Raw genomic sequence first — 20,321 nt, forward strand, 5'->3', positions numbered from 1 at the left:
CTGTTTGTGAGTGAGAATGCAAGTATTCTTGTAGGGTTTTCTTTCCTCAGGGAAGTTTCACATTAAACTTCCTCTATGCTCTGAATTTAACACAACCCTCTGCAAAGACTCCTGACCAAACCAGTGCTCATTAAACAGTTACAGAACCTCAGCCTATCTTGAATGCTGCCATGGTTTCCAGTCTGGCAATACACAAGTTAGAGTAGTATTTCCTGCCAGGTTTTCAGTATGTGAATCTGATATTAACATCTTTCCCACCTTCATGCTTTTATTTCCTGCTTGCCCTGCATAGTATTTAATGCATTTAACAATTGCTTCATCTGAAGTATTTCTAGTGAAATAAAAACAAATCCTGGATTCCTTCATTCTCTATTTCTGCTGCTTATTAACCCAAGGTGATTTAGGACGTCCTTGAGCCTTACAGCAATTGAAATTTATTTTGGGAGCTGTGTGCTTAGGGACATGTGGAAGAGGTTATTTATTCCAAAGAGCCATCCAGCAGTGATGATGTCACCAGCAAAACATGGTATCAGCTCAGTTGGTTCGCTACCAAATCACTGCCTTGAATTTCCTATATGTGGTGGCACCTGCTGATATACAGGGTGCCTGTATATAACTGGCATATAGATTACTTATTTTGCTATAAATACTTAAAATTAAAATTAGCTTTTGGACTCTTTTTTTTTTTTTTTTTTTTTTTTTGCTTTCTTGAAACCCCTGGTCACAAACTTTTGCAGTAGACAAAGATCTATTGTAAAGAAGTTCCATCCCAATCTAAAGTGAAATGCACCTCAGTCATGGCAGGGTGAACTCCCAGACAGCTCTTTGACTGCTTCCTTTGCATATACAACAACAGATGACAGATTTGTGAATAAAGCGATCTAAAATGAGGATATTTTTCTGTAGACTCCTATGCAGATGTAGTTGAGTTTGAAGAAATTCTGCTACAGGTAGCTCATCTTATTTTCAGTGCTGCTTCTAAAATTCCTGGCTTCCAGTAGCAGTATTCCAATCTTGCCCTTGGTTCTAGGCAACATATACTAGTAAAAACTATCCAGGGTGATGAATAGACACAGTCCCTTCACTGGGGTTTTTCAGCTAGTTATAACTTGGCTGCTCCAAAATCCAAGCAGTGGAGTGTCAAACTTACTTTATGGAACACAGCACAGAGTCACAGAAAAGAGGCCAGAAAGGAAGCCTAACAAATCTCCTAAGCCACCTCTTTCCCTGGGACAGCTATACTTGCAGTCTTCCTCAATGAGGAGTAAAGGATTGGGATGGGATACTTTTTACTGGCTGAACTACAGGTTACCTACACAATCTTTAGGAAATTATTCAGCACAGCATAAGCAAAGCCGTATGACCCCTCTGGTTTTCATATGGGTATTGAGCTTAAATACTGCTGTAGGGCCATGCACTGCTGGATTGAAATGCATATAATGGTGTCCGAAGTGATTTTTTCTCATGGTTTTGACTCTCTTAGCATCTGATTCAGTGGGACTTAAATACCCAAGGGAAGATTCTGTCTGAGTACTGAATTAGGCTCTTTATAGTATTGAGCCACTGGTAAGTGGATTGTGACATTCTGAAATTTCAGATGCTTTACTACCTGTAAGTGTTAGTGTGCAATATTGCTTGCTGCAAATAGCTCAGAACTAGGCCACTGTGAATATCCCACCTGCAAATTCACCCCAAGTGAGCCAGTTACAGGACTCAGGTGACAGAAATACTGTACACCCACTGGTGACTGAACAACACATTCCAAGTATGCCATGAACAACTGCTCATTCAGTGTGTGCTTTCTGCAGATATTTAGATATTAAATTCTCCCTTATCCAGGTAACACTGCTATATACAATGAACATTTGCTGGCCCACAGAGTATCCTGCTATGATTAAGTCCATAACTCTTTCAAGATTATAGGATATGTTCATAAAAATATTACTCAGCCTTTAGCTTTAACAAGTACAGGAGTGGGGTTCTGTGCTAGAGAAGTGGTCAGAATATTATTGGGACATAATGGGAATAACAGGTGTGAAACAATTATTTGCTACCTGGAAACTTGGGAAGGAGAGAAGATAAGTGTAAAGAGGGACCATACCTTCAGCGTAAGGGTGAGTGGGTCATTTGGTGCTGTTGTTGTCTCAGCAAGTCCAATCTGCACTGAGTGAAGACCCACACACCTTTGACACTTTCTTACGTGATGTCCTGAAGCCAGAAGTGGTTCCACTTCACTTGTTGTGATTCTATTTTAATTTACACCCAACTGTCCTCTAGATCTCCTTCGCTAGGATAATACAGGTAGTCACTGCTATCAGTCACTCTAAGCAAACACATTCTTTTAACATGATCTTTCCCACACTTTCCCTTGGAAGCTTTTTCTTCGCCCTCAAAATGCATTGTTTCCTACCAATTCCTCTTCTCCATTCCCTTAACTTCAAGCAAACAAAGCAAATCATGTCTCACGGAATAGGATGTCACCTCTAGGGAAGAATAAGGCTCATACGTTCCTCTCCTACTTCAATAATTCTATTTATAGACCTTTTTTTATTCCTATGCCAATTTCTCATCTGTTATTTCTTTACTCTTGTTCACTTCTTATTCCCATCATGGATCAGAACCTTTCCTATATCTGCTACAGACTTCTTAAAGTGTCCATGTATGGTTAAAGGGTCCTATTAACAACAGAGATTGTTTGTATGACCTAATTAGATCTCCACAGAGACAGCCTTAATAGGCCCTTTTGGTTTTTTTGGATTGTCTGCAAAGTAATAGTGCAATGGCAGTGTTCATTTTGCTTGGCTGTATCAGGCCATATATCACATCCTTTTCCTTCCAGTCCTTCAAATAAGCTTGTCTCATTCTTATTTTGGTTTCAAATTATAGATTATAAATTTCCCTTCTCTCCACTTTTCCCTATAATTTGACCCCCAGCTGTTGAAACTACATCGAGTGATTCCCCCTGCCCACCATCCACCCAACGGTTTCATATGAAAGACAGCCCTGGCTTTAGGAATAAATGACGTCCCTTGGACCAGCTGTGCCTAATAAAAATCCAACCTCCAACTCTCACTTCCCTTCCTCAAAAGGGTAAAACTGATTTGAAAGTGCTGATGATAAGATACATGGGAATACAAAATCCACCTCAGTCAATAGACCAAAGCTGTGCACTGTGACATCATCGTATCCAAAAGAAACTATTCTGTCAGTTCCTCCACTGCCCTATAACTACAAGTTATGGCACTTGTCCTAGAGACAGGATCTTTTTTCATTTAATTTAGCCTTGTTTAGTCTGGCAAGAGTTATTTTCATTCCTGAAGTGCCATAGCAAATACTAGAAAATACCAGTTGCCCTCTAGGGTAACATGAACATTAGAATCAGTTCATGTTGTGAAAAACACTCCCTAGAACTGGATGGCCACTTGAAGCAGTTTTCCAGTAACCCTGTGGAATGCCTAACTGGGAAAACAAGGTGGCTTTCAGCTGGCAGGAGCCTGCAGCACCTGCTGTGCACAGCCAGGGCTGGGAGGTGGCAGGAGCTGACACTGCTCACTCTTACCTGTGTGTCCTGGCAGGCAGACCAAAGGCTGCCTACACATGGCTGTGTGACAAAACACAGCTGTACCAGAGCACATTTCAAACCACTCCACTGCTTGGGCAGTGAACATTCAAAACATCTTCTGTTTCCCTGACTTCTCCTCTCATCAGCCAAAGCAGGGTATTTCTGTAATACTTAGTGTTGAGGCAAAAATAATTACTTGATTTTTTTTTTTCCTGTTTCCTATTGGAGATCTATTCTGTTCAGCATTCCCAAAGTTCTTTAAAAATCTGCATGCTTCCTTCTCTTCACCCTTTTCTGTACTCTACTTTGATAGTTAGGGATATTTCCATAGACCTGTTTGATTGGGAACTCTTTATAGAACTCTAATACATAATATTTTAATGAGATTTCTGGTGTATCTGGTTATCAGGCAATTTCAAGATACCACTCTCTGGTTTTTAGTTCCATTTCATCCTTCAGTTCCTAAATGAAACCAGCAGATACAGGTCACCTAGAAATTATCTGAGAAAAATAGTCTGGAATATTTTTCACAGTTCAGTGTGTTAGCTATGGAATAAGGAGATTTAAATGCAAATTTAATGCTTTTGTTATTACTGTAGAGTGTGAAAATGTTCACGATCAAAAGAAATAAATATATCAATGCTATATTCAAATTTTGAATCAAGACTGCTCCTGCCAATTCCTGCATTTTAGTAGGAACTTGGTAGATATAACCCTTCTCTGCCACTGAAAATTGAACAATTTCAATGATTTGGTGAGTCAAAGCTACTTATGACCTTCCAGAAAGTTCTGAAGAGCTTATAGATCTGAACTCTTAATTATTCACAGGTGTAAGCAATCTAGGCAAGGCAGCTAGGAAATCCCAACTTTTTCACAGCTCCCATGGTTCATAGAGCAACTCCCCAAAATCCTGGAGAGAGAACATCAGATTAGTTTTGTCCTGAAACTGCTGCCTACAGAGCATTTTGTAGAATGGATTTACCACTGGCTGTAATAACAGGGCCTATGTGAGTTCCATTGGAAGAGAGTTCAACTGTCTAACAGGTCTTATCATGAAGAAATGTTTCTGGTGCTCAGCTAAAATGCAGTAATATCCAATCAGAACTGCAGCCTTGCTTTAGTATGGCTGATCAATGACAATAAGTTGATTAAATACAGAGTTTAGAGTGAAACACAGGAGAACAAACTTCAGAACAATGAGAAGCCCAGGGAGAATTTTCTGATTTTCAGGAAACTCCCTGAATTACCTTCTGTAGTTTTGCTTCATTTCAACAAACATGACAGTATAGAGTAAACACTGATTTTGATTCATAGAATATTCTGAGTTGGAAGGTACCCACAAGGATCATTAAGTCCAACTCTTAAATATATATGGCCTGTACAGGGATAGAACCTACAACCTTGTTGTTACTAGAACCAAGCTGTAACCAAGAGTGGAGCTAATTTTATTTGGAATCATCTAGATTCTTGTTACTTGCCACCGTTTCAGCCTTTAGTATTATCTGAATGCTTCAATCTTGCTAGTGCCAGTGTGGACCAGGAGATGGGGAAAGGCCACTCAAGCTCTCACAATGGTAGAAGAAACCAAGGCATTTTCTGTTACTTCCTGGTGACAAATTTATTTAATTAATCAAATTTATTTTATTTGACTCAATGCCATGAACGAGTTTAATAGAATGCCACAAAGCTGAGTTCGGAAAATAATTGTCACCCTCATTTCCTACTTGAGGGTGGCCCACATTCTCCTTTTACAGGGTCCCAGTACCGTGAGGTGAAGCCCTGGCACAGGATGCCCAGAGAAGCTGTGGCTGCCCCATCCATGGCAGTGCCCAAAGCCAGGTTGGAAGGAGCTTGGAGCAACCTGGGATAGCAGAAGGTGTCTCTGCCCGTGGCCGGGCTTCGGACGAGATGAAACGTACAGATCCCTTCCAACCCAAACCATTCAGTGACTCTGTAACACCCGAGAGGATCTCTTCCTCAAACCCACCTGGGATGTCCCTGGCGCTGGCATGTGCTCCTGGCAGGACACGGGTGACCAGCTACCTGTCGCGGTGGCGGCGGGACAGGGAGGGCAAAGCGGCGGCGGCCCGAGCCGAGGAGGGACACGGGGCGCGGTGCTGCGGCCCTGCGGCTCGAGCGCGCGAAGCCGTGAGGCGCGGAGGGACACGAGGCGCGGCGGTGATGCGGCCCTGAGGGAGCGCTGGCGGCGGGAGGAGGTTGAGGCTAAGGAAGTGACCTGAGGCGCGGTGAACGCGGCTTTCACAGGTTCACAGGGTAGGGGTCGGAGGGGACTTCTGCAGATCACCCAGTCACACTCCCCTGCAAGGCAGGGTCACCTGCTGCAGGTGACAAAGGAACACGTCCAAGTGGGTTTGGAATGTCTCCAACACTGCAGGTGTTCCAGCTCTTCCACCCCCCACGGAAAGAAGTTCCTCCCTCATGCTAAGGTGGAACTTCTTGTGTTGTAGACTATGGTCTTTTGTGTAGGTATTGTTTGTGAAATGCAACAAATGACTTTGAAACTCTTGGTTGTGTGTTTCAGTATCAAGTCGATTTCATGTTGATTTAAATAACAACCTGCCTAAAGGTTTGGTTGTGTTCTAGTCTGCATTTCCAATACTATGATTGTTTCTGCTTATGACCATAGACAGTTTATATCAAACCTCTTTTGTTCTTGTTCAGCAGATCCATACTTTAGGTTCGTGTGATTTTCTCCTTAATTCCCACTGTGTCCTCTGCATCCCAGGATTAAATTGCTCCAGAGCCTTTGGTGGCTCATCTGGGCAACACTCAGGAAGGCAGCATTGGCTTCTCCAGGAAATCTCAATCCACGCAGTCACAAATATGTTCTTAGTACAGTCATTTCATAATAACTTTGTTGTTGTTTAGTTAAAACCCCATTAGAATTCTACAGTCATAGAGCAAGGCTCCAGGGGGCTCAATTTCTCTGTGACCTGAGCTAAAAATGAATATTTCACAGGATGAATATTTAAACAGAAGACGAACAGAATAGTGATGGGAAGACGGAGGGGTTGGGCAAACCAGGTGTGACTGAACAAATTTATTTATGGGGGAAGCCTGATACTTGTATCCCATAACCTTTTTGAATCTTATTTGAAGTAACACAATCCCTTGTATCTTAATTACCTGTCATTTCGACTGTAAATGAGGTTTTGGTGGGGTTTTATGTATTAACTACAAAGTATTTGCTGCCATAAGTGCCCTGATACAATTGTATCGCTGAATATTCTGAGTGGAGCCACGGCCTTAAAAGAACCATTTGTCTACATAGTTTATAAGGATTTCCTCATGCCCAAGGCAAGCCCTGGAAACAAATTGACTTTGGTTGTTTGCTTTTGGGTTTTTTGCCCATTTTTTAATTCATCCATATTAGGGTTACAGGAGTAACTCTCTACACCCAGTCAATACCAGTATTTTTATGCAACTTTTAAGTGTAGGCCAGGTTTCAGTTTTTCATTCTAAGCTATTGCTACCTGTGCTAGCTATAAAATGACTTAAAACACATTTTTCTGTAAAGCTGAATGGACATCCTTTTGATGGAAATGGGAATTTTGGACTGAATTGTATGACAATGCAATTTCTAACCACAAACTGTAGTATGGAATTAAAACAAAACAAAACAAAACAAAAACAAAAACAAAAACAAAAAAAACAAAAACAAAAAAAAAAAAACAACCCAAAAAAGGAAAACCCATTTAAAGCTGAAAGCCCAGTGTTTCTTGTGGTTCCCCACGCAATTGTGGATTCATTATCATATACTTGTGAGTTAAAAGAGATGTTAGAAAACTGAACTTCTGCATGGAAATTGTTACAGTTCTCTCTTTTGCTTTAGCATTTGGAAAATATTTCTCCAAATTATTTGAATTTAGCCTCTACAGATATGTCAGTTGAAATTTATTTAAATTCTGATTCAGCCTTAGTTGCAATCTGTGCAAGTTGCTTTAAAACAAGGTTGAAAAGGTATAGGTATAGGTAATCTTCTAACTTTATTCTTAAGGTGGGAAGATCAGGTAAATAAGTACTTCTGTAATGTAAATGTTATGAACAAAGCTAAGAACAGTCCTTGTTTAGGTTGTGGCTGCTCCCACTGGGTGTCATTCCCAACAAAATGATAACAGGAATGGTTGACAAGGCTTGTATGGCATCTCTGAACAAAGGACACCTCATCTGTCAATGGAGAAGTGCTGGTGGGTTTAGCTCAGCCTGTAAATTTACTCTTAGCCTATAGCTGAGCGTGGTGATCGTGTCCTGGTGATCTCTGCTGGAAGAGCTTGGTGCCAGCCTGGGCTGGAGCCACATGGTTCCTGCTGTGAGCCATGTGCTGTCAGCCCGTTCCAGGGCAGAGCTTTATCCTGTCTTATTCTGTATCTCCTGCCTCGAGTGCCTTGGAGTAGAATAGGCCCTGTGTGCTCCTGAGCAGGCACCGAGGCAGCCACAGTGCCCTACAGAGTCTCACATGTTCTACTGATTATCCAGCACACTTAAACTTTGAGTTATAAGGGTGACCCCAGCCAGTTGGCTGAAAAAATATATTTGACATCATTGAAAATGTATGCTGCTGCTGAAGCATGGATTTTAATTTGAGGAAAATGTCGGCCGTAATCTAGCATACATTAAAAAATATATCTTTTTATTTCCATATGGGTCACGTTAAGGAAAATATTAAAAAAAAAAAAAAAAAAAGCCAACCCTATTATATGAAGTCTCATTAAAGCAGCCTGGAAAAGTTTAGCCAATTTACAGGCTATACATCTTAATCTCCCCAAATTACAGGACCGATAGAAAAAGGGGTGGTTGAGAGGGAAAGCGGGACCAGCAGAACCTGGCTGGGGGCCAAACAATGGATCAAGTAGCCCTTGCTTTCACTTGACTGCTACCCCTTGTTATTTAAAGAAAAGAAAGGATTTTCAAAGAAAGGCCTGGAAGCAGCAAAGCATGGAACGTACTTCCTTCTCTGGTGAAAACTAAAACCCAAAGCTTGGTTATTTTAACATGGTGTCTTGGCCCAACTCTCTAGTGCCTGCACAGAGAGATTTTTGTGGACTCCTGAGAGAAAATAAAGTACCTGCAATTCTTCTGTAGTTTTTAGCAGACAGGTGGTTTAAGGACTGATTGTACCATCTTGGATGGTGTTTGTGGGGAAGCCAAAGGTGGAATGGGTATAGGGGTACTAAAGGATGCAGGGGAAAAAGGTAGGAAGCAGTGAGGTGTGAAATGGCAGAGAGGTCATTGTCACCAATGAATTCAGTGCTCTGTGTGTGTAAAACTACACACGTACTGCTTTTGCTGCTATTGCACCATATCACAGGGCTCTACCCAGTGGCAAAGAGGGTCTGTGAGGGGAGCATAGAGAAGTTGGGGATAAAGATTAACACCTCTTGCATTGCTCCAAGAGACCAGACACTGTAGAAAGTGTGGAGAGGAGGTGAAGTGTCCTGATGTGAGTTAGCAGATTTGTTAAGAGTCAGCAGAGGGAACAATCCTGATCAGCAGAAAGCGGAGGAAAAAAGCGACAAGATCTTAAGTGTTTGCAAATCATCCTGCTCTTAGCTAATGCCAAGGCTGTCCTAAAGCATCTAGAAGAGTTGTGTCTGTATTGTTTTCAGCGAATAACAACTTGCACTGCAGCTTGGAACAGAACTGTGTGGCAGAAATCAGTGGTGTTTTCCTCCTGCAGGTATGATTGTAGCTGACCAGCCTCATCACCTGTTTCTGTGGAACCAAGAAAGCCAGCTGGCTACCTGTGTAGATGGATGTGCTCACTGCTTGCCTCCCTGAGTGTGTCTGTGCCTGTATTAACCTGCTGTGCCTTGATGTATTTATTAGACAAATTATGGGTGACTGACAAAGCAGTTCTATACATTTTTGAGAAGACTTTATCTCCCTGAACCATTTATTTAATGTTTTTAGATCAGGGGAAGTTGATGGGGATACGTATTTTTCTGTGCTCTGGTAGCCAGTGTTTCACCATGGTATTCCAGGAACTGGATCTTGACATTTCCTGTTCCTGCCTTCCTATTCCTCAAGCCCTCTGGCCAGGGATTGCCCCATTATCAACGTAACAACCAGAGGGAGGGGTTACGCTTTTTGTGTGGCCAGCTCTGGCTTGTTTGAGGAGTTTCCTACAACTTGTTTGCTCCAGGAAACTTAGAGCTTGGCAAATGGGCTGCTCAGCCTGTTTTCTTGTGGATGTAAGAGTGGGTTTTTGTGTGTTTGTCATGCCCTACCTATTTCTGCTTTAGCACTGTTTCTTTCATAGCACTTGGAAACATTGCCTGCAGGGGCTGAGGCATTCTCTGTGCCTTCCATGTGAAATGGGTACATGTGGGAATGTGAGTATGGGCATGTCTTGGAGGCAAGTTTATTAATACCACTGCAGATAATGGCCTTGGCAATATTTTGAAGCATCTTGCTCCATTATATTATAGACTTTGTGGAGACAAAGAGATTAGGGAGAACAAGGAAGATTATTTCACAAAGCAAAATATTATTGTAATTTGCTAGTCTTAAAAACTTCGCAGAATTCAGTGGGAAAAATTAGAGGCCTCAAATATGCTGAAGTTCCTACAGGTACACTTGATGACTGACCCACTCCACCTTCAGAGTTAGTGTTCAAGAATGCAAAAAGAAATATATGTTTGTACACTGATATTGTTAAAAATATTTGTCATTGATCAGTGGTGTGTTTTGAAAAAAAACCCTGAATCCTTGGCTTTGTTGAGGTCTGCTAGGATAAGTAATAGTGCATATTTTCTCCTGATTAATTTAATTTTTTCCATCCCTGTTTTTGTTCATGGTTTGTCTGCAAACAGACCATAGAACATCCCAACTATTCAGCATTTATGAATTCCTTTCATCATCTTAAATGCAAATACTTCAAGATGGGACCAGCATTTCTTATATGTTCCTACCATGCTTAATAGAACAGTGTTTCAGTCTGGACTGAATTTGGTTGTCTGGGCAATGCTTTTCCTGTGTATAATAATTTATTTTCAAAAGAGAGTTTTTTATACCTGTTTCTTATGTACTGCATCTTTTCACAATTTCTTTTGTTAGAGTAAATGTCTAAGATTTTCCCAGCATTTCCATTGGATTTTCATGACTGCAGTTCCTTCAGCTGTTCATATTTACATTACACAACTCTGCCATGGGCTTAGTGACTTTCATTTGAACCAAGCTCCTAACACCTTCTCTCAGGTAGGCTACAGACATCATAGATTCCTACTGATTTAATATGCTTTTAATAGTAATTTTTATTGCCCATTACCATTCTTCCGTATAAGTCTGAATATCTGACATATGCATAAATCTGGTCAAGGTCTTCTGACAGAAGGAAAAAAATCTGCTTTATTTATTAACATCTGCACTGAAAAGCTGAAATTTCTGTGGTGTATTTTTCTGAGATACCAGGAAGAAGTGTGACCCCACATTCCACAGGTTTTCTTCTGTGATAACTTTCTTTTGCAGCCTTCTTTCCATGGGATTTCACTGAGGTAGTCACTAGTCTGGAGTTTCTGCTGTCCACATTTGGAACCCCAGTGAATTCAGATGTATGAGCTGGCATGTCTCTGTCATTTTCAGAATAAATCTGCACTTAGGTGTCACTGTACTGGTTCTGGGGCATTATGCCACTGTTAGATCTTACACCCTCTGGTAATTATGACTGATATCACTAACCTTTATCCTGTCTGATATTTGGGTGCTTTGTGCACCACAGCTCGTTCTTTGTTCACACTGCAAAATGTATACACCTGCCTTGGTGCAACTTCAAGCTGCACCAAGGAATTTTAGTTTTCTATTTTTTCATCACTATAAATTGAACCCTTTATTACAGAGCATTGATCCTTTGCAGGTACAGTGCTCTCATTTTATCTTACCAAGAGCTCCTGAAATCTTCTGTCACACTGATACTTACTGTACTCTTTTTCCCATATTAAACATCTTAACAAGTTGTTCAAGACTACACCTCTATTTGTGATTTTTTGCTTGAGTATCTGGGAAAGCACAACTGTAAAACCTGGTGTGTGTGTGTGTGTATATATATGCGTACTACAGAAAGGGAAATTATAAATTCTTATAATTCCTTATTGTATGTGTTATATTTATTGCTAATTAGAATAAATACCATGTACTCTGCATGAAATTCCAAACACTGCTCAATGGGAATCTGGACTGTTCCCTACCTCTGAAAGTTGAAAGGGAAAGTATGCTTACTTCACCTGCTATTTGAATGCTGACCTAATTTATTGAGGAAGCTTTTCCCTAGGGTGGAAAGTTTTAAAAAATTTTGCTGATTGACCACAGCTAGAACTGTCATGGTCTCCTGAGGCAGCTCTCCCTCTTCTCTGGGAAGGAAGTTCATCCAGGTTCCCCAAGGTGGGCCTATATCTTTTACAGTACAGATATAGACAACAATACTACATGGCTGTGCATACGCTGATGGTGTTTTCCTCTGCCATGGAGATGAATACAGGTCATTTGGGCACAACCCACTAATTTAGGCAGGAAGAAAATAGGTAAGTATTTGTCTGTGACTGTATCTTAACCTCTGTTGTAGAGGTACCATAGGCTCACGAAGAGTGTTTAGGTCTGATATCTTGGTAAGATCTGGTCCAATTTCCGCTCTGCTGCTGATCCATGTCTTTGTGCAGTTTGCAGTCCTTAGGATTTGTTCTGAGTGTTGGTGAAGCAACACATGTAGGGTACTGGAGCAGCTGGTAAGTTCTGCTTCTGTCTGATCCAGTCCCTGCACCCTCTCTCCACAGACTTGTAACACCATAAAATTAAAATATAATGCCTTAAAATTAAAACACAAAGTTTTAAATGATCCTGACCTTGACAGGACTTAAAGTTATTATTTCCACTTGTGCTTGTAAGTCCTGACTTGTATTTGGCAGCACTACAACCACTTGAAGATGTGCGTGTTACTGAGAGATCTATTTGGCTTTTCTGTTCATTATGCTCTTTACTGCCTCCTTGTCATTCTAATCAACTCTTCTTTTGAGTCAAGAGAGGCATGAAAGAAGAAAACAAAATCCAGTTCTGAAAAAAAGTTATATACTGAGCTCTGAGGAAACCCCTTTGATGCTAAAAATATGATGTAATGGTTTCAAGAACAAAGAATGTCCATATCGTACTTTCTGTTGTCTGGTTTTGAGGAGCTTATCTTGCCTATTTTCCCACCAATCATTTATTAAAAATAATAAATAGGGTAAAAATTAAAATCAAAATTCAAAGTATCTTTCAGCGGACTTCAATATACCTTAAGCATGTGAAAATTTGAAAATTTGACCCTATCAGTACATTCTGTGTCCTTCTCTGAACCCCTGTCTTGCTTCTCTAGAATGTGAAGTGCTCTAGGGGAGAAGATACCAGGGTACATGTTTGCATAGCATCCACGATGCCAGGCTCTCATCCTCAGAGCTCTTAGTGCTGCTGTCACGTTACTGAATGTGCCTCCTTTGAAGTGAACATTTCCCAGGTCTCGCAGAGCCACTGCTGAGGCATCAGGTTAGTGCTGAGCAAACCTGTTCTGGGATACCATTCACCTCTGAAGCCGCTGTACAGGCCTCCCACTGTACCTAAATTGGCGAGGCTGGGACCAGCATGGCATGGAGACAAAGCAGCTCTATCTGTCCTGGGGAACAATGGAACAACCTTAGCTAGTGCTGCAAGAAAGCAGGTAGGGAATGTCTTTGTGCTGTGCTAATGCTGGGAAGTTAGCACAAGGAGTCAGGCATACAGCTCCTGAGAGCTTCTGGAAAGCAAGAGGAGTGCGTTTGCTTTCTTCCCTTTTTCTTTTTTTTTTTAAGTTTAAGTTGATTCTCTCATCTACTCTCTTGCCCCCCTTCCCCCTCTGCTCCCTAAGCCTGCTTTTGATTTGGTTTTATTGGCTAGTGAAAGGAATCATTTACTAGTCAAGGGCCAAGCAGTGACAAAGGAATGCAGGTAAATTAGTTTCAGTTCCTATTTCTCCCGTCTTCCTCCTTTGGAATTTGAGCTTTAGAAAATAAAGTCCTTTTACCCATACCGCCCCCCCCCCCTCTTTTTTCCTAAAAGGATCTCCCCCCTTCTCAACCTCTCTTTCAAGAACTTCATTTTTGTAACTAAGAAAACCCCCATTAAAGTACCTAAAATGTCAAGGTGTACAATGCATTCAATGAAATCCAACCGAAATGCATTAAAAAAAAAACCCCATGACTCCTTGCATGCACCTTAAAAATCCAAAAATTAACTGAGAGTGTCATAAAGCTTGTTTTAATGAATAACTATGTACACACTGGGAAGTTTTACATGCACATATATCATGCTTCAAATGCTAAAATGTAGTTAAAGTTTAAACATCTTGCAGAAGAAGATATGCAAAAGAACTTGCAGAGAATCAACAGGGAGAAAACCTGTATGTTCAGTCTTTCATCACACTGAAGTATTAAGCACTAAGTAATAGTGTTAGCATTCAAACTGGTTTGGTTTTTTTTTGGTGGTTTTTTTTTTTGTTTGTTTGTTTGTTTGGTTTTTTTTGTTTTTTTTTTTCCTTTTCTTGATTTTTACCCCTTTGTAGCTTGCCTTCTTTTGGACAACTTGCTTCAAATATACCTGGATGTTTCACCAACTCTTAAACAAAAATCTTTAGAGGTTGAGGCCTTTGTTTTACATCTCATTGGTGCCCTTGGTAAATAATGTAGTTCAAAATGCTCTGTGATGTTAAATAGTACACGGTGTTGTGGCATTAATGCAGAAAAGGGTTTGTTTCTCATTGGTAGCTATTCCTGTTAGTTATTTCCCCATTCCTAACATAGAAATAAAACCATGATTTATCTTTTTTTTTCTTAGCACAGCAAAAAGTTGTGTATTCTGTTTTTTAGTTGACTTCATAATTAGATGCATTTTGTGTTCCTGCATGCACAACACAAACTTGAAATACAAAAGAACTCAGTTCTGTCTAAACAACTCTAAGGTTTTGGACAGCAGCTGGAAGAAGCCAGGAAATGTAAGTTAAGACTGATATTCCCCACTTGCCTCATGCTATTGTGAGCGTGTTTTGTGGGGAAAAAGCACAATGATGAGAGAGGTAAGAACACAACGTCAGTCCTAACACTGCATTTCCTGGCTTTTGTTGGTTTGTGTCACAGCCCTAAAAAATTGTCTTTAATTTCCTCAAAAAGTGGGCAAATATATTTTCCAGAGTGGTGTATTATATACAAACGTAATTTATCTGTCCAGGCAGAACATTGGCTATTAGGGGAGTAGAATCAGAATTTGCCATGATTTTCTCAGAAAAATCTCTCCTGTATTTTCCAGCTGTGTTTAAGTACAGTTACTTTAGTTTTTAATTTCCATCTTATATTTAAATGACTGTTGGAGACCGAAAAACTCCTCCTCCCAGTAGAGCAGTACCTTTCATTAAACACCCACTAAAGGTGTTTTTACAAATGATTTCTAAGTTTCAGTGGTGGTCTGCTTTGATTTGATTTAGAGCCACTGAGTCAGTTTCTTTTCTCCTGGCGGGTTTAAGAAGTACAGAACTTGCTTGGAAGCTGGGAGGTCAGATGGAAGGAGTGAGATCTGTTGTGTCCTTCCCAGAACAATGCTTAGGTTGGATCCAGGGGCCGCTGCAGTAAGAAATGCAGGTCTTGGTTGTGTCAGAACTGAAGGACGAGATTCTTGTTCCGTGGTTGGTGTGAAAGGAAAATGGAGATTGTGTATATTCATAATGAGTGACAAGTTATGGTCGTTTTTATCTGACATAGGTGGAGTTTTTCTTACTTCATGATTTTGTCAACAGAGTTTGAAATACTTTCACATGTGCACATCTTGTTACATTTGTAACTCTTTGGACAGTATATGAGGCAGGCACCTCCACTGATTCTATATTAAATCTTGTTTAAATTCTACAGATTCTTTAAAAGCATCACTGTAAGCACAAATAGATGTTTTTGCACTTAGCTGTCCTATATAGCAGAATCATATCAAGGTTGTACAATATTTGCACTGTTCCCACTGGGAGACATTATTATTATTATTATTATTATTCACTTTAAGTAAACATTTTGAAATACCAAAATATTAGATTTATTTAATGTGTATTTAAATTTTCTTTAAGTATATACAGAGAAGGAAAAAAGTTATCAGAAATATCAAAATCACATGAAGTATCTAAATTATGGATATGAACATGAAATATACAATTAAGAATTCTTGAGCCTAATAGTCTCTTTACCATTGAAAATAAAGACATGTGCTAGTAATCTAAAACTTAAACAGTCAGATTTCCTGCTGCAGTGAGCTTCTATCCACTTGTCCCAAAAGAATGATTTGGGAAGGAAATGTTTATACAATATTAAGAAGAACAGTGAAGGCAATAACTGAAATTTTATAACAACAAAAATTGTGGATATATTTGCCCAATTTTGTGATTGATTACACATGTTTAAATGTTAAAACATTAAAATGAAGTCACTCCGCCTCTATAGCAATTTTTATCAGATAAACAAAAGTCTTGGGATCAACAGATACTCATATGTCAAAAACAGAACTTTCATTTTCTGGTCTGCCCCCTCCAAGATATTTTGCATAGTGAATTGTGTCTTAATGAAGCAATAAACTGGATTCTGATAGTCTACCACACTTTAGATATATTTAGTTCTCAGAAAAGTAACTGAATTTCACAACTTTGAACCCAAACTGGAATTGGCAGTCACGTAATACAGGTATTTAGATCAGTATATGACTACCAGGTGATATAACTACCAGGTTTGTATTCAGTACCTTTTAAAAACTGATCATATACAAATATGACAGACTTTGCTTTATATGGTGAACACTTTCTCTGCTTTAGTATGGTGCTGTTAAACATAAGAGTTTAAAAATCATATATGAACTCTATAATTATAGGGGTTAAGCTACAAGGACAAAGCCAAAGCAGTTTGGTCATGAAGACTTTAACTAACTCCGGGCAGTTCTCCATAGATGCTGCCACCTTCGCTAGTTCCACAGGTAGCAGATTAAAATCTTTGGGAAGCGGCCAAAGTCAGACCCCAGCTAAAGGGGGCTGAAGGGGAAAAGGGAAGATCACTCGTGAGCAATTTGCGATCGTTTGGGAGCTCCGGGCCGAGCCGCCGCCGTGCCCCGGGCCGCGGCCTCCAGGGGCCGCTGTGACACCACGAACCCCGGACCGTGGCTGCTCTGAGGGCTCCTTTAAACAACAACAAAACATCCAACTTTGAAATCCTTTTTGTCTTCAGATGTTCCAAACCAGGATTCCAGCAAAGGAAATGAAAAAGGGAAACTAAACGAGCTTTCCCCCGCCCCCCCCTTTTTCTCTCTCTGGTTTCTATTTGTAATACTTTATTTCTACAACAAGCACAAACCACTAGAAAGGCAGAAAACAAAATATGAATTTTTCCTTCCTTTTTCACTGTAAACCTCTGTAAAAACAATGAAAAAACCTCTGGACTATATTAGATGGCCTGTTTTTTGTTTCTTCTTTTTCTTTTTCTCTTTTATTTTTTCCCCCTTTCCCCCTCTCTTTCTGTTATATTCACTGAGCTGTTTGCATTTTAACTTTGCAGGAGGAGGAAAAGAGGAAATAATGTTTTGTAGAAATATGCAATAAGTACCAATTGCACTAAACTAGAGGCAGCAACTGATGGCATGAAACGGTTATATTTTATGTCAAAACACATCCAAAAAGGACAGAAAGTACTGGATTTGGTGTTAAGAAGCTGTATCTATCAGACATGATAGCCTTCTAAAGAGGAAAAGGCTATGCAATATTCAAAAGAAAAATGGCATTTGCTATATGATAAAGACTTAATTATGGGTCTCCATCAAACATTATCTTACATTCTGGAAACAAATAATAAATGATATAAAGGAATATAATTGATGCATACATTTAATTAAGGTTTATTTAGTGTGGGCTATATAAACACTTTTGTTTCTATAAGGGGAAGGATTTGTATCTGTGAGTTCTGCCTTGAACATTTCAAGTTAAAAACAAATGTTTTAAGAAAAGACACTAACATAAAACAGCCCAGTGTTGGCTTTGTGTCTTTGTAAATGTCTGTGGCGGTTTCTCCTTGTCTGAGGGAAAGAGCCATTCATTAAATTAAAAGTGAACCAGTTAAACTGGACCTTTCATTGAAGAAAGTCTCCCAGTGATCCGTGCTTTATTTGGTGGATTGTCTTACAACACAAATAAACCAAGGGGTTTTTTATCTTGGGATCTAAAAATACTAGAAAGAAAGGAAATCCAAGCAAGGCAGAAAATACTAGGAAATAATTTCCCATTAAACAGACCCTCTGCCTCCATATATCTCAAATCATGAAAGTACACAAGAGAGAAGGGCTCATATTCCTTTTTCTCTCAGGTTAAAAGCCAGTGACAGAGGAAATCAAATTCAAAGGTACCGTCAATGTTTGCAGTGTTCAGAAATAGATAGGAAAGAAATATACACTGCAAATCCATTGCGGCTCTTTGCTGGCAGCTAGCTGCTAAATGCAGATGATGTTGCTGCCTCTGAAAACCATTGAAATAGGATCCTGTGTGCATAAATGTTGTGTAAAATGCATAGATATTTGGGACAGGTTTAAAATAATTTTTATTTTCTGAACAAAATTCTTGGGTATTTATTTAGATATCTCTTTTGGCTGACTTAAATCCACACTTCACATTCTCTTTCCTTTCAAATCTTATGCATAGCTTTACAAACCATGCTTAGGAACATTGTGTGATAATGAGCAACAAAGAAATCAGTATCATTTGGAAGAACAATTACAGTAAAAGATGGAAGACAGTTTAAGAAATACTTTTTCCTTACGGTTTTTTTTCTGCAATTGAAATCTTGGTGGGTTTATTTATATTTTTGTATTTTTGTAAGACATTTGCATGGAGAATTTTCAAAAATAGACTTTTTTATAATTGTGTACTTAATGAAAAATGGGCAGAGTAGTAGACTCTGAGATACAGAACTGAAATTCAGAATAAAATGGAGACTTATACACTGAAATTGCATGAATGCATAGCTGATTAAATTCCAGAAGGCTGTTAGTGGTTTGATGTAATTTTTAGTTTTGGATGGTGAAACTCAGATGCTCTAAAAGAGTCCAAAGATGTTCTGAAAGGTCTCTTGGTGCTCATGCTGATGAGCAGCCAAAGACACCAATTCCCTCTGCATGTTGTTTACAGGGACATATATTTATGTACGTAGACCAATTTTATCTTCTGCAAACACTAAAAATATCTCTGCCTTTATCTTTGCTTGTCAGCAGCATCCACACATAAATACAGCACATCTCATAAAATTTCTTTTGCACCCACAATGAGCCTCTAATTAATTCTACATATAATTTCATAACATTTATTATTAATAAGTATTAAAACAATGTTAAAAAATAGAGCCATTCTCAGCATTATGACTCTGACCTAGCATGTCTGGGATGAAATAATGTACAGAGATAATAAATGCATTTTTTTGTTTTCTTGAACTAAAGATGAAACAAAGCTAAATGAAATGAAACAAATCGTCACCACACTGCTGTAATAGGCAGATCACTTTTCTATGCATGTGATTTTTTGTTTAGTGACATAGACATGATTGTGCTGACATGTAAAAAATACTTGCCAGTAAATATGCTTTTGTGAGTAGTGTGACCAGGTTTTTTAAAAAATAGATATCTGCATCTATTCATAGGCACTTTAGATAGAGAGTACTTGCAAGTTTAACCCCTGGTAGTTTCATGGCCCTTCCTCGTAGGCATTGCAGAGGGAACCAGCCAGGGCTGCTGCCAGGCCAGGGAGAGGGAGCCTGGTGAGGTCGGTGTGTGAAAAGTTCATGATAAAATCATGGACAGGGAAGAGGGAAAATATCTGTTCTGTTTTCCTCACTGGAAGTCTGTGCTGTGCAATGCTGGGAGCAACTGTGTGAATTTTTGTGTCTCTGTAGGTCTTCACTGAATGAAAGGGGTGTGGAGCTCTGCAGCTTCTACCCACAGCTTCTGCTCAGCCATCGTGGGAGTCACTGCTTCCTCAGAGTTCCCTCCTGAGAAGGTACTGTAGCCACCCTGGATAGGATTAGGTATGATACATTCACTACTAAAACCTGGCTCCTTCTAGGATAAAACAAACAGACTAGCTCTGAACTGCAAGAATACATAATAACCTCTGTCTTGATCCCTTCCCTTCTACGGGGCTTGCAAGGCAATTCAATGCAAAAAGTAGCAATGAAGTGCAAAAAGATAAACTGATGATTTACCTTTAACATTCTGGTCCAGTAGAAGTTGGAAACTAAACTAGCGCTAGCAAGGCCTGATTTAAAAAGTTTTGGTTTGTCTGATGCCAAAAACAAAGTATGTTTCTGACTGCAATCTAATGTTAGGGGAGCACATTTTCTGAAGGCTTCACTTCTCACCTGGGCAAATAAATAAGGATTCAAAATATTTTCTCCACCCAGGATACATCAGATGGGTTTAACTCATTCCAAAAATCTGTCTAGTTACCCTAATAGGTAGTTTAGCTGTTCTGAAAATCTAGCCATTTGTGCAGAATGGAGCACAGTGTGAGCATGTTTACTTGTGCCAAAAAAGCACACGAGGACCATCCATGCTGGGCTGCCAAGGGCTCCTTTTTTTAAGTGGTGATCATTTGTAATCTGTGCCCTATAACTATCAATGTGGGCTACCATATATCAGAATTTTCTTGAAATGTTGTTTATAAATGAAAAGGAAATTTGTGCTC

At 39.6% G+C, this 20,321-nt stretch overlaps 2 long non-coding RNA genes across 13 annotated transcripts in view; one reads left to right on the forward strand and one right to left on the reverse strand.

Moving 5' to 3' along the window:
- Positions 1-5,663, reverse strand: part of LOC128816212 (uncharacterized) — a 66,020-nt gene extending 60,357 nt beyond the window's left edge. For all 5 annotated transcript variants that reach the window (XR_008439816.1, XR_008439814.1, XR_008439815.1 and 2 more), the window contains exon 1: positions 5,550-5,663. This is a non-coding gene — a long non-coding RNA (uncharacterized LOC128816212). The remainder of the gene's footprint in view (positions 1-5,549) is intronic.
- Positions 5,664-5,751: 88 nt separating this feature from the next.
- The window catches only part of LOC128816254 (uncharacterized), a 226,350-nt gene continuing 211,780 nt past the window's right edge, over positions 5,752-20,321 (forward strand). For 7 of the 8 annotated variants that reach the window (XR_008439833.1, XR_008439834.1, XR_008439832.1 and 4 more), the window contains exons 1-2: positions 5,755-5,836; positions 19,531-19,634. This is a non-coding gene — a long non-coding RNA (uncharacterized LOC128816254). Of the gene's footprint in view, positions 5,837-19,530; positions 19,635-20,321 lie in introns of all 8 variants that reach the window. The other variant, XR_008439839.1, reaches the window with a different exon arrangement.

Source organism: Vidua macroura, chromosome 18, assembly GCF_024509145.1.
Source record: "Vidua macroura isolate BioBank_ID:100142 chromosome 18, ASM2450914v1, whole genome shotgun sequence".
Taxonomy (NCBI): domain Eukaryota; kingdom Metazoa; phylum Chordata; class Aves; order Passeriformes; family Viduidae; genus Vidua; species Vidua macroura.